At 32.8% G+C, this 12676-nt stretch overlaps 1 long non-coding RNA gene across 1 annotated transcript; it reads right to left on the reverse strand.

The window, feature by feature from the left end:
• Nucleotides 1-909: 909 nt before the first annotated feature.
• Nucleotides 910-5248, reverse strand: LOC132746944 (uncharacterized). The gene is made up of 3 exons (XR_009628058.1): nt 5121-5248; nt 1698-1991; nt 910-1010 (listed from the first exon to the last, which is right to left on the reverse strand). It is a non-coding gene; the product is annotated as an uncharacterized LOC132746944 (long non-coding RNA).
• Between the last annotated feature and the right edge of the window lie 7428 nt (nt 5249-12676).

Genomic DNA, 12676 nt, shown 5'->3' on the forward strand with positions numbered 1-12676 from the left:
AAAAATACATTTCATGCAATTAATCTAGATCTAAAGCAAATAAACACAAAACGTCACTTGAATGATATATTTTGATAGTTTAACTGTTTCCTGCTTTTTAATACTGGTTGTCATGTTATCAATTGTAAGCGTCTAAACACAAATGAATTAATCAAATAACAGGATACAAACTTTATTTTTACACTTAATGAAACTATAAAAAATAACCATGTATCAGGCTGATATTAAGGACGTTTGGCCTTAAATAAAATTACTTACAATATACAGTCATCTTTTCTTGGGCCTTCACTAAACTTTGTCCAGGTACTGCAGTTTCACAATGAATTGTTTTGTTGTTATCAGTTCTGTTGGCAGTAAATGTTACAATACTTGTAACAGATTTAAGTTCATTCTCATGACTTTGTTCTTTATTCTGCACATCACTCAGTATTTGAGTACCTAGCTTCCATGTAACTATAGCAACAGGTCGTGTTTGGGAGGAAGTACACTGATATCTTATTTGATCTCCTTCTAACTTTTCTGTTGTAAGATCTGTGATTGTAGGAGTGGTAGCTAAAACTGAAAAAAGAAAACATTTTAAATTATTCTACAATAAGTGTGATATGTGTTTTCTGTATATATGTAAGAGATGAAGAGCTTTCAAAAGGGAGAAAAAGGACAGTTTAAATATGTGAGACATAACAAGAAAATATATTAAAGTTAAAGTACTATAGCGATAGGGGACTAACAACTAGTACAGATGTACTTATGCTTAAAAATGTCATATATAAATGTCAATGAAAACAGATTGAACAAAGGTCATAGAAAGAACAGGATAACCTTTAACATAAAGAGTTATTCTGTTTGAAAACACATCTGGATTTCCTGACTGTGAAGCTTTACAATAAACTTGTATGGTTATGGTCAGAGACTTGCTGTACATGTCAATGTTTTAGATACACCATTTGTCACTTCTAGTGTTCCTGATAGTATTGTGTTGCTGTCTTTTAATGTTACATTAGCTACCTTTACTGAAATTTGCAAAATAAATATAAAACAACCATGTTATTGAACTATGTGATTATTAATACTTTTACTGAAATATATGAGCAACTATAACCAAATATAACATATAATAATCAAACTAGAAGTGAAATAAAAATGGTGAGGTTAATGGTACGAAGACCATTTTTTACACTTTATAAGAAAAAGAGGTTAACTCAACAAAGTTAACAGTATTCTGTCTATTAAACAATTGGCGATATTTCCATAACAAATGTTTCACTTTTGTTTATTTCAATGCTAACAAGTTGTAAAAATAGCAATATCATATAACACTTTACATGTTTAGTTGTACAGTTAATGGGTTTACTTCCCTTTACTTGATATTCATTAATGCTATGGGATGCCTCTCTGATACCCGAGCATTTCTCAATTGAGCTTTGGTCTTAACAACATGTATTAAATTGTTATAATAAGTAGGAGAATAGTTTGAATCTTGTTATAATCTACAACATAACACAAGTAAATAATTAGCAGCTTACTGTCTTATAAATAACTGGTCTTTAAACGTAAATATCTAAGAAACATCTTATTAATCGTTTAATCTTGTAACATAATTATATAACTGGAATGATGAAAAAAACTCATTTTTTTAACATTCGTTTCTCGATTTAAGTGATTGCTATCATACATTACAACTAAAAAGCTGTCCCTACCTTTTACATATAGTGACACATATTTTGAAGACACAGCTTGACTTTCAGTCTGTATATTAAAAGCTTTACAGTAAACTTGTTTCTGATTATCAGAGTATTCTGGTGTGAATGTTAAGCTTGAAATTGTAGTAGTTTCTCTTTTCTGCTCCTGGCCTCGAAAATACCAGATGATAGTTGCTGTTGGTCTGCTTACACTAGATGAGCATGTCAATGTATGAGATTCCTCACTGTTTACTTCCAATGAATTTGATGGAATTGAACGACCATCTTTCAATGTCACTGTTGTAACACGTACTGAAGCATGATGGGATACACAAAGACTTTATACAATTTTTCAGAGTATGCCTTCTAAAGTATATAAAAGAACAGTGAATATTTTCTCAACTTATCACATCAGACTGATTTTCAGAAATATGTGAGGCTTGGGTATAGCAAGCATTCTATCTGATCACTTATAATAATAAATGTAGTATAGGGATAAAAAAAATAAATGAGAACAGATATTTTCAGGAATTTAATGAAAATCAATGACCCACTGGGCGGGTCCATATTTGATTCCAGGGCTTTTATTTGAACAAACTTGGTAGACGCTCACCCGAAGATGTTTCATGCTAAATATCTAAGCTCTAGCTCTTTGGGGTTTTTAAAAGAAAATTTCATTTTGGTTTTTACTATATACATATGAAAAGAGCGATCTGTCATAATATGTGTCGCATCATGATAGCAATGACCTAGCCGATAAATCATTCAGTCAAAAAAAAAAAAAAAAAAAAAAAAAAAAAAACATGTAATATGCACAAGTATTTGAGCTACTGATCAATAATTTAAATGTTTCATTGAAATTTCAGTGGTTGTATAAGAGAAGTAGTCCAAACAAACTTTAATGTTAACAAGACGGGAATAATTTTTAGACCGCTAGTGATATTCGAACATCAACCTATGCGCTTCATATTTGAAGGAGAAAGATGTATGCATCGATGACATGTGCGCAACACATTGTCTTTATACACAAGGCAAAATCTTGACATTGCTTTGTCTTAGGTGACCTTGACTTCTGGCTAAGTAACCTGGTTTATGTGCATGAAACAAATTATCGTTTCTAAAAAAACTCAATTCATGTTATTTGGAAATTCATCCATGCACGAAGAGGTTATACCACGGACAGATCTGGATGCACGCACGCACTTATAAACACTGAACATCCATTTTGACAACAATGTGGAGCTCAGCGCAAGCGAGCTCGACAAAAGTCCATTGACCACTTAGCACAATACTTCAAATCATAAGCAAAATACAGTGCGCAGAAACACATATTGATATTTTAGTTGACTATTTTTGACAATGACTTTCATTTTGCGCAAGTCATCCTAACTCACTATGGAGAACATTTATTCTAAGTAATATTCAAAAACAACCATGTAAATATAAGTAATACTCGCAAATTAATGTTTTATTTTGTTATTTTACATTTGACCCCCATATATGACATTTACCTTTGCCATTGACACCTGAATTTTTGCGTGATACTCCGCCTTACTATAGAGAACATGTGTCCAAAATTTTGTTACAATCCCTCCATACAAGTTACATTCCGGGCACAGTCTTTGTGAAGACCACCAATTGTGACCTTGACCTTTGAGCGGCGTACCTGGGTGTCATGTGCGACACCATTCCATCTTGGTGAACATATGTACAAAATAATTTTATAATCCTTCAAAGAATGAGCAAGATATAGACCGGAATTTTTTTTAATATTTGTGTGTGACCTTTGACATCTTGTTCATTTTGCGCTCAACATTTAGAATATGTTTTACGTTATATTAATATCCAAACATGCATCTAGAAGTTATACTAGCAAATAAATATTTTACTTTGATATTTAACCTTTAACCTCTAAGTGTTAACAGGCCGCAGGCGCCTGTATATTTTGCGCGACTCTCTGCATCTCTATTTGTCCCAAGTTATAGTTAAATCCTTCCATGCATGTATAAGTTACGACCGGACACGGGTTTTCGTTGACTCCCAATTATGACCTTGAACTTTGAGTTGCGGACCTGGGTGTTGTGTGCAACACACCACCCAATGATGGTGACAATTTGTACCAAATTATTTTGAAATCCTTCAAGAATAAGCAAGAAATAGACCGGACAAATCTGGACGAACGCATGGACGCACATACACAGAACTTTACGCCAAAGTGGTGACTAAGTCGAGCTCACCGCAAAGGGCCATAACTCCGACAGTTAACAATGAACCACATTGCCAATAGCATGCACAACTAGACTTAGTATTGATAATTTCTGTAAAGTTTAGATTGAGATTTCATCAGCAGTTTCTGATGAGGATTCCGGAAAAGTTTCTATGAAGCTGACAAAACAGAAAAGCACATTTGTATTCAATGGTCATAACTCGGCCAAAAATTATTCAACCAGAAAACGTATGTTATATGCTAAGAATTTGAGCTACAGATCAATCCTGTAAAGTTTCATTGAAATTGCAAAAGTTGCATAAAAGGAGTAGTTCATACAAACTTTAAAATTAAATTCATTAAAGGGCCATTACTCTGATAACAAATCATTGAACCGGAAAGTGCCGACGATATGCACAACTAGACTTGGTACTGATTGTTCCTTTCAAGTTTGCATGAAATTGGATACGTAGTTCCGGACAAGTTTTGTAATGGATTGACGGGCAGCTGGATAGACAGAAAAACAAAGGAGAAGTGATCCCTTTATGTCACTTCTACTCTCGACAAAAAATCAATGACCCCCTGGTTAGGGCATATTTTTACCCCAGGGCTTTTATTTGATCAAATCACTAGAAGATGTTTCATGCTAAATACCTAAGCTCTAGCTGTATAGTGGCTGATTTGTGCCATTTGTGTTTTTGCCCCGCGACCCGGCCAAGCGAAAAGTCCAGAATTAATGAGTTTAAATGACAGGAGTACAAATAAGCCACCATTTTTTTTTACTTCTAAAAGAAGATTTATTTTGTTATTACTATATACACATAAGGAATAGCAATGACCAACTTGGGTGGGGCAAATTTCGACCACAGAACTTTCATTTAAACAAACTTAGAAGACATGTAGACATTCATTTCCATGCCAAATATCTAAGTTCTAGCTCTTTGGGTTTTTATAAGAAGATTTTTTGTCTTTCGGTTGCCATAAAATTCTGCATATAATCATTTTCTTTGAAAAATGTTTTAAGGTGATTTCTTAAGAAACATTTTTGTGAAGTTTAAATGAAATTGGCTGAGCAGTTTATGAGGAGATGTCGTTTAAAGTTAAAACGTACGTAGGGACGGACGACGAACGGACAGCTGATTATTCAGAATTGGGATGAAGTTCAGAAAAGATTGACATTCTGGAAATCGCTGAAAACTAGACAATCATGTTAACATAATAAGTAGAACATTTACCTGCAAATCTGACATCTACAGATGTTTGTGTATAAATTTGATTCCCAGTTTTTGATATGGCACCACACTGAAACTTCACACTGGTATCTGTATTGTCAGTAAACTGTGTGTTTCTTGGTAGAGTTAATGTTGATTTCTCAGAGTCAGTACAAACACCAGTTCTATCTGTCACAGGCGGTGTTGGTGACCATGTTTGACGTGATCCACTAGTCTATAAATGTAATTTATAATTTATTACATTGATACTAATTTTTGGTGACTAAACAACATATGATTAAAGTGAATGTCTTGAAAAACAATGCATAAATTATATTTTAACAACGTTGCTATCTAACTGCATATACTTGAAAACATCACATATCTCATAATGCATTGGTAAGTAATCAAAATTACCTTGGTAAAATACCATGTAAAGTTTGGTGAAGGATAGGCACATCCTGTGCTACATTTTAAGGCCACTGCATTTTGAACGAGGTCTTGGTCCTGGTTTGGTGAATTATCATACTGAAGTGATGGTGTAATTGCTGGAATTAATAAAATGAAATTTAACTTTGAAAGGTAATTAGTTATTAATCAAATGTCTAGTATCAGTCACTTTTTTGTTGCATTTACAATGACTGAAATAATGCTAATAGTATTTGATTTTACATTTAAGATCAATAATAGACAAAAAATATCGGTTCCATTTGTTTAACAGTCATAACCATTTATTTATATCATATCCACATACTGCCAGTTTTTAATCACAACCACTTTTCAATCATTCCGAGAATTTCTTTGCTTTTGACCTTATTTGTTATGTAACCAAAATTTAAGCAAATCCTGTGTTTACCTTGACTACATTTATCTGCAGCAATGTCAAATATGGCGATGAAAACAAAATACCAGTATTTTAGTTCCAAATATATAAAATAAACATTATACACAAATCCTTAATTAACTAAGTTGCAAATCGCAATTATTTTCTAAAAATATTTGATTTACAGTTGGACTACTGTTTCACTATCATTAAGTCATAATGTATACGGCACTTTAAAAGCTTTACTTTTAATATGTACATATTTTACCGCACAATTCTAAGCTGGAAGGCAAAACGTCAGTAAAGTAACAGTCACTTCACAAAGGAAAAACATTTCTCTGATAACTTTTCAGTAAGCTGTCACTAGAATGGGGTCATATAGACCCTAAGATCCTTAAAATTTCACAAAAACATGTAGTTTTTTTTATACAAATTGAGATGCACATCCATACCAAAGCAGTGACAGCTTTACTACTGCAAACATATATTAAGATTGAAAAATGGCATTATAAATAGGTTAAAATTGTTTATTATCATTTATATGAAATTGAAATTTCTTCAAGATACATAACATGTTATATTTTGACATTGTATGACAACTTTTGTGTGGTACAGTATTTATTTTGTTAAGTGATTGAAAAGTGCCTTCGATACATAATAATAATTCAAGTAATATTTTTTTAAAAAAAAACTAAAATTATGATATTTGCAGAATCAGAATTGTAAGAGAATTTTTATATAATTTCACTGACAGTTATTGTAGAAAAATCTGTTAGCCGATCGGAAAGTGGCAGTACGTGGATATCTGTAGTAAACATCAGAATTTAGCATCCATGTAAATTTAACTTCTTATATTCACTTTAAAATATAGGTTTTATTGTTTTAATAGTTTTAGCATATTGGCATATTGGTAGTTAGAAAGAAAATATGTCTTTAAAATTGAGTAATATTATTCTATTTCTTTAAACAAGAAGGCCATGATTGCTCTGAAATCGCTCACCTGTATATAGGCCCCTGGACCAAGGCCAATCTTAAACCAGGGGCTTTAATTTGAACAAACTTGGTAGATTTTTTAAGTTTTTACTATATACATATCAGGAAAAACAATGACCCCATCCCCTTGGAGGGGCCAATTCTGACACCAGGGCTTTTATTTGAACAAAGTTGGTAGACACTCACTAGAAGATATTTCATGCTTAGTATCTTAACCTTAACTCTTTGGTTTTTTGATAAGAAGATTTTTTAAGTTTTCACTATACACATATAAGAAAAATCAATGACCCCCGGGCGGGGCCAATTGTAATTCAATGGCCCTTATTTGAACAAACATGGTAGACACCCATTAGAAGATGTTTCATGCTAAATATCTTAGCTCTTGGTCTTTGGGGTTTTCAAAAGAAGATTTTTTAAGTTCTTACTATTTACATAAAGGGAAAACAATGAACCCCAGGGGCGGAGCCAATTTTAAACCCAGGCCCTTTTTTAACCAGATATCCACAAGAAGATTTTTCATGCTTAATATCTAAGCTCTTGCTATTTTGGTTTTTCAAAGAGGATTTTTTAAGTCTTTACTATATACAAATAAGGAATATCAATGACCCCCTGGGGGCAAATTTTTATCCCAGGGCTTTTATTTGAACAAACTTGGAAGACACTGACAAGACAATGTTTTATACCAATTATTAAAGCTCTAGCTTTTACGGATTTCTAAAAGAAGATATTTTAAGTTTTTTCTTTCGGTTGCCATGGCAACCAGAGTTCTGCTTGGAATTAAATTATTTGAACAATTTTTAATGTTGACTACCAAAGAAACATTCCTGTGAAGTTTGAATGAAATCGGCTGAGCGGTTAATGAGGAGATGTACTTTAAAGTAAAAGTTTACGGACGGACCGACGCCGAACTAAAAGCGATCACAAAAGCACACCATGTCACTTTGTGACAGGTGAGCTAAAAGTAAATAAGATGAAATCATTAAATAAAGAAATAAATAAATAAATTTAAAGAGTGTTATCAAAATAGATATTTCTAATTACTGAATAATAGAAAATCTTTTGAAACTATTTACAACTTTCAAATGATGCATACTGTATACTATAAGTTGCAGGTATTTTCTCTGAGTGTTGAGGTTACATGTCCAATATTTCTGGTCTTCTGATCTATTGAGATTTGTGACTGTAACAGTAATACCACTGCTGCTAGTGCTTAATGTATGTCTTGGTATACTTCCTATACACTGTGACGGTGTACATTGTGCTACTGCTGGAGAAAGAGAATCGTCTTGAGAAGGAATGGAGTCTGTCTTATAAACCCTGATTATATCATTATTGACAAACTGTAACACTTCACATATAACCTGTATATTGCCTCCTTTTACAGGGACCTTGTTGTCTTTGATAAAGATTTGCTCTACAGTTCCTGCAACGTAAAAAGATTTGTTGTTTTTCTAGTACATATACATAGATTTTACGAAGTTGTTGTTGTATAGTTGTTACACCATCATATATATAGATCTAATTGTTAAAAATGTAATATATGTTACAGCAATGTCACTAAAATGGTCAGAATTTAAAAAAGGGTCACAAAGATGTGACAGGGGGTTGTTACATAGTTGCTACAGGATTGTTAAAACATTTTTAGGCCACATGTCAAAATTATCTAGGTCCTTGGCATCGTAGTGTCACAAAATAAAACTTAAATGAATTTTCCTACATAAATCCTATACAAATCAAGTGAGCTCCGGGACAGGGTCAATATTAATCCAAACTCATGATTTATATAAATTCGTACTTTGTAGAGATCCACAGGGCTATGTATTACCTCTAGACAGTATAGTTTCACAAGAAAAAGAAATAAATATGTTTTCCTTTATAATATCTATATAAATCAAGTGGCCCCTGGGCGGGGGCAAATTTTGTTTGAGAAAGTCAAACATGGGTTCTGTAAGTCGTCTCATAATATCAATATTATTAACATTTCTGTCGAAAAGTTACGATTTCCTTCCATCGGTTCAAGTGATACAGAACGGACATGAAATATTTTAATTCATACATAAATACTAAGTGTGACCTTTGACCTTGATTTTAGGAAGGTCAAACGTGCACATCGTTCAATGTGGTTAACATTTTCGCCAAGTAGTTTCAATTGTATTCCACCAGTTCAAAAATACAGACAGGAAAAATACATTTTTGGTATCCCAAATACCTTTCACATGTATGCTATGGATTTGCACATTTTTACACAGGATGAATAATTCATCTATTGATATACTTGAACAGTGAAAGTTTACATGACAATGTGTTTTCTCTGTAATTACTCATGGCGGAAAAAGTATTTAGTGAGTAAAGTGCCTTCCCACAGGCGTATGATAAATCTATTTAGCAACATTGTGAATTATTTTTGCTGCATGTGTTATATCTCATAATTGCTGCAATATTCCATATATCAATCAATAAGATTAGCCAGAATCCAGCCGACAGAAAAAAATACAATAAAACCCATGCAAAAGACCTTTGCTTTATTCCAATACCTCTGGGTGTCCCGGCCTCAATTCCACAGAACGCCAAATGGTGGAATTGTTCAGGGGGTTGACCGTGTGTCCGCTGGTATAGTGGTGTCTATTTGGAATTCTCTTGTATTTTGCAGACATTGAGCCTAAAATCGTACTATGAATCATATTTTGCCATTTCCGGATGGCCTCTATAAACACTTGCCTCAATTCCGCAGAACTTATTCTTGTGGAATGATTAAAGGGTCTAACCGTGTGTCCGCTGGTATAGGTGTGTCTGTCGGAAATACTCTGGTATCGTGCCTCTTTATGTACAAAATACATTTTCAATTACGCCATGTTAACCTTCGTTTAACCTTTTTCGATTCAGTAGAATTGAACCTTGGTAAAATAGAATTCGCCTAAACACGAGATGACGATATTTTACAAATGATATTTTCATTCATTCAGCTATTTTCGTACCATATAATTTAAAAGCTTTCTTTCTCAAACACATAAAAGAGCAATGAAATATCACGAAAAGAGGCTGTACCGCAACTCATTGTTTTCATTCTTCAATTTCTCCCGAATAGCTTTAGAGCAAATTTCCAAATCCATATGCAGTCATATATGACAGGTTCGCATTCAAATTATCTATAAAGGAACACCGTGTTATTTTTCTTAATTATTTAAACTGATACTTTAAATATAACATCAACTAATATTAAGAAGCTGCAATATTAAATTTATTTTCAGATATTTTACTTACTTGTAAAGTTGATCACTGGCCAGTTCGAAACTAATACTCTTTACCATGTTGAACTGTAGCACAAATACTATGGTATTAAAAGGGAGACAGCTTTTTACCTTATACTAAGATATGGATCTCTTTAATTCTATTTGATTCTTGTATTTTTTTTATTTTTCCATTATAGTTTATTAATGTTGCTCTTTTCTTCGACAGAATCTTATGAACCACATACATTTTAGCTCGACTATTTGATAATAATACGTAGAACTATACTAGTCACCTAAGCGTCTGTGTTGGCGTAACACCACACCACTGATGTTAAAGTTTTTTGTAATACCTGAAATATTTTCAAAGTCCATTGACAGAAGGAAATAACTCTATCAAGCATTTTAACAGAATTATGCCCTTTTTCGACTTAGAACTTACGTTAAAGATTTTGTAACACCTCAAATATGTTCAAAGTCCATTGACATATGGCTTTGAAACTTTGGACACTTGTTCAAAATTATGACCCAAACCTATAGACAGGAGGAAATAACTCTATCAAGCATTTTCACAAAATAATGTCCCTGTTTCAACAATTTACAATAAAGTTTTTGTAACACCTCAAATAGTTTCAAAGTCCATTGACATATTAATTTAATTATGCCTTTGACACTTTGACACATGTCATCAACATCTAATTTAAGCCCCTTTTTCGACTTGGAATTTACGTTAAAGTTTGCGTACCACCTCAAATATTTTCAAAATTCATTTACATATGGCTTTGAAACTTTTCACATTCATTCATCATCATGCCTCAATGTGTACACAGGAGGAGGTAACTCCAACAAGCATTTTGACAGAATTATGTCCCTTTTTTCGACTTAGAATTTATGTTAACATTTTTGTAACACCTCAAATATTTACAAAGTCAATTGACATATGGCTTTGAAACTTTGCACACTTATTCACCATCATGCCCTGATGTGAACAAATGAGGATGTAACTCTATCAGGTATTTTGACAGAATTCTGTCCCTTTTACGACTTAGAATTTGCGTTTAAGTTTGCATACCACCTCAGATATTTTCATATTCCACTAACATCTGGCTTTAAAATAAGTGGCAATTTTATACACTTCTTTGAGAGCATAAATTAGGGCTCTCTCCAAGTCCTATAACTGTAAGATTGATTTAAAGAAATAAATTGCCCTTTTGTTAACTGTTTCACTATCTTTATAGCTCTTTTGCTATCAATCACTAAGAATAGTCGAGCGTGCGGACTCCTACCGACAAGTCTTGAAGATCTTATAAATAATACATCAACAACCATGTACACGTTTAATATATATTTTAACGATATTTAAATATTAATTGATTATACTGATCATATTGATTCTATGCGATAATGATCGCCTTTTCTATAGACCAATGACACTTATACTAACGAAATTTAACAATTTCCACTCTTAATATCTGTATGCTGAGTGCTCCTCATGCAATAATTATCGCATGAGAGAAAGCGAAATTTAAACATGCGGAATTTATTATATAGAGGCGATAATTATCGAGTGTTTAATTTTGCTAGTCTCTTGTCCGATAATTAGCGACCATAAATGCGATATTTATGGCGTGAAAAACACACAACATATGTAAATTAAGAAGATAATTTTCGAAACGAGCTTTTCCAATTTCGCTAGCATAGTTTGTCCTGTTACTAGCGAGATTTGTGGACGTATTTTTGTTATGTGGACATCTTAATCGCAACTTTTCGGCCCTTTATAGTATGAATACACAGAACGGAAGTGGTATTTTACCAATCTAAGGTTAGCACGTAAACACGTCAACAATACGTAATTTAATGCTGGGAGTTATTGACACGTTTTCTTTCCATATACATGTATCAATTAAAAGTCCACGTTATATCAAGTAAAAGTCCAACTAAAATAAGAAAGTTCATAGATATAAAAGAAAACAATAAATAATTTATATATCTATTTTTTTAGTTAAAAATCCGGAAGTACGAAATGCCAAACTGTTGACATTAAGTCGGTTTGTTTAAAATTCTACGTCTTGGGCGTATTTAAATAAAATATGGTTGTCAGACATATTTTCAATCATAATTGTACCGAAACAGACTTTATCTTCGTTTAAATGTCAAATATATACATTCGTTTTACACTCTCTGTTTCGTTCGAGACTTTTCAGAGTATGCACTTTAAAGTGTTAAAACTATTAACAGAATTCAAAAGCTGATAGAAATGAGAACGTAAGCTTTTAAAACAAGTCCGTTAAAGTGGGCGGGGATTATTTCTGATATCAAAAATAATTGTCATATACTAATATAGACTCACGCGATGACGCATTCTTTTAATGTAACAGGCAAGTGTTTTTGGTCGGTAATCATAGCGGTTGCGAGATGAAAGGGTCTTTGACTTTCTGCATGAAATTGAGAAAAAAATACTCACCAGCATTCATACACACAATTAATCCACTTATAAACGTGTAAAGAATAATAACTTCAGGGATTTTGAAAAAAAT

Source organism: Ruditapes philippinarum, unplaced genomic scaffold (genome assembly GCF_026571515.1).
Source record: "Ruditapes philippinarum isolate M1 unplaced genomic scaffold, ASM2657151v2 ctg21295_1_1_1_1, whole genome shotgun sequence".
Taxonomy (NCBI): Eukaryota; Metazoa; Mollusca; class Bivalvia; order Venerida; family Veneridae; genus Ruditapes; species Ruditapes philippinarum.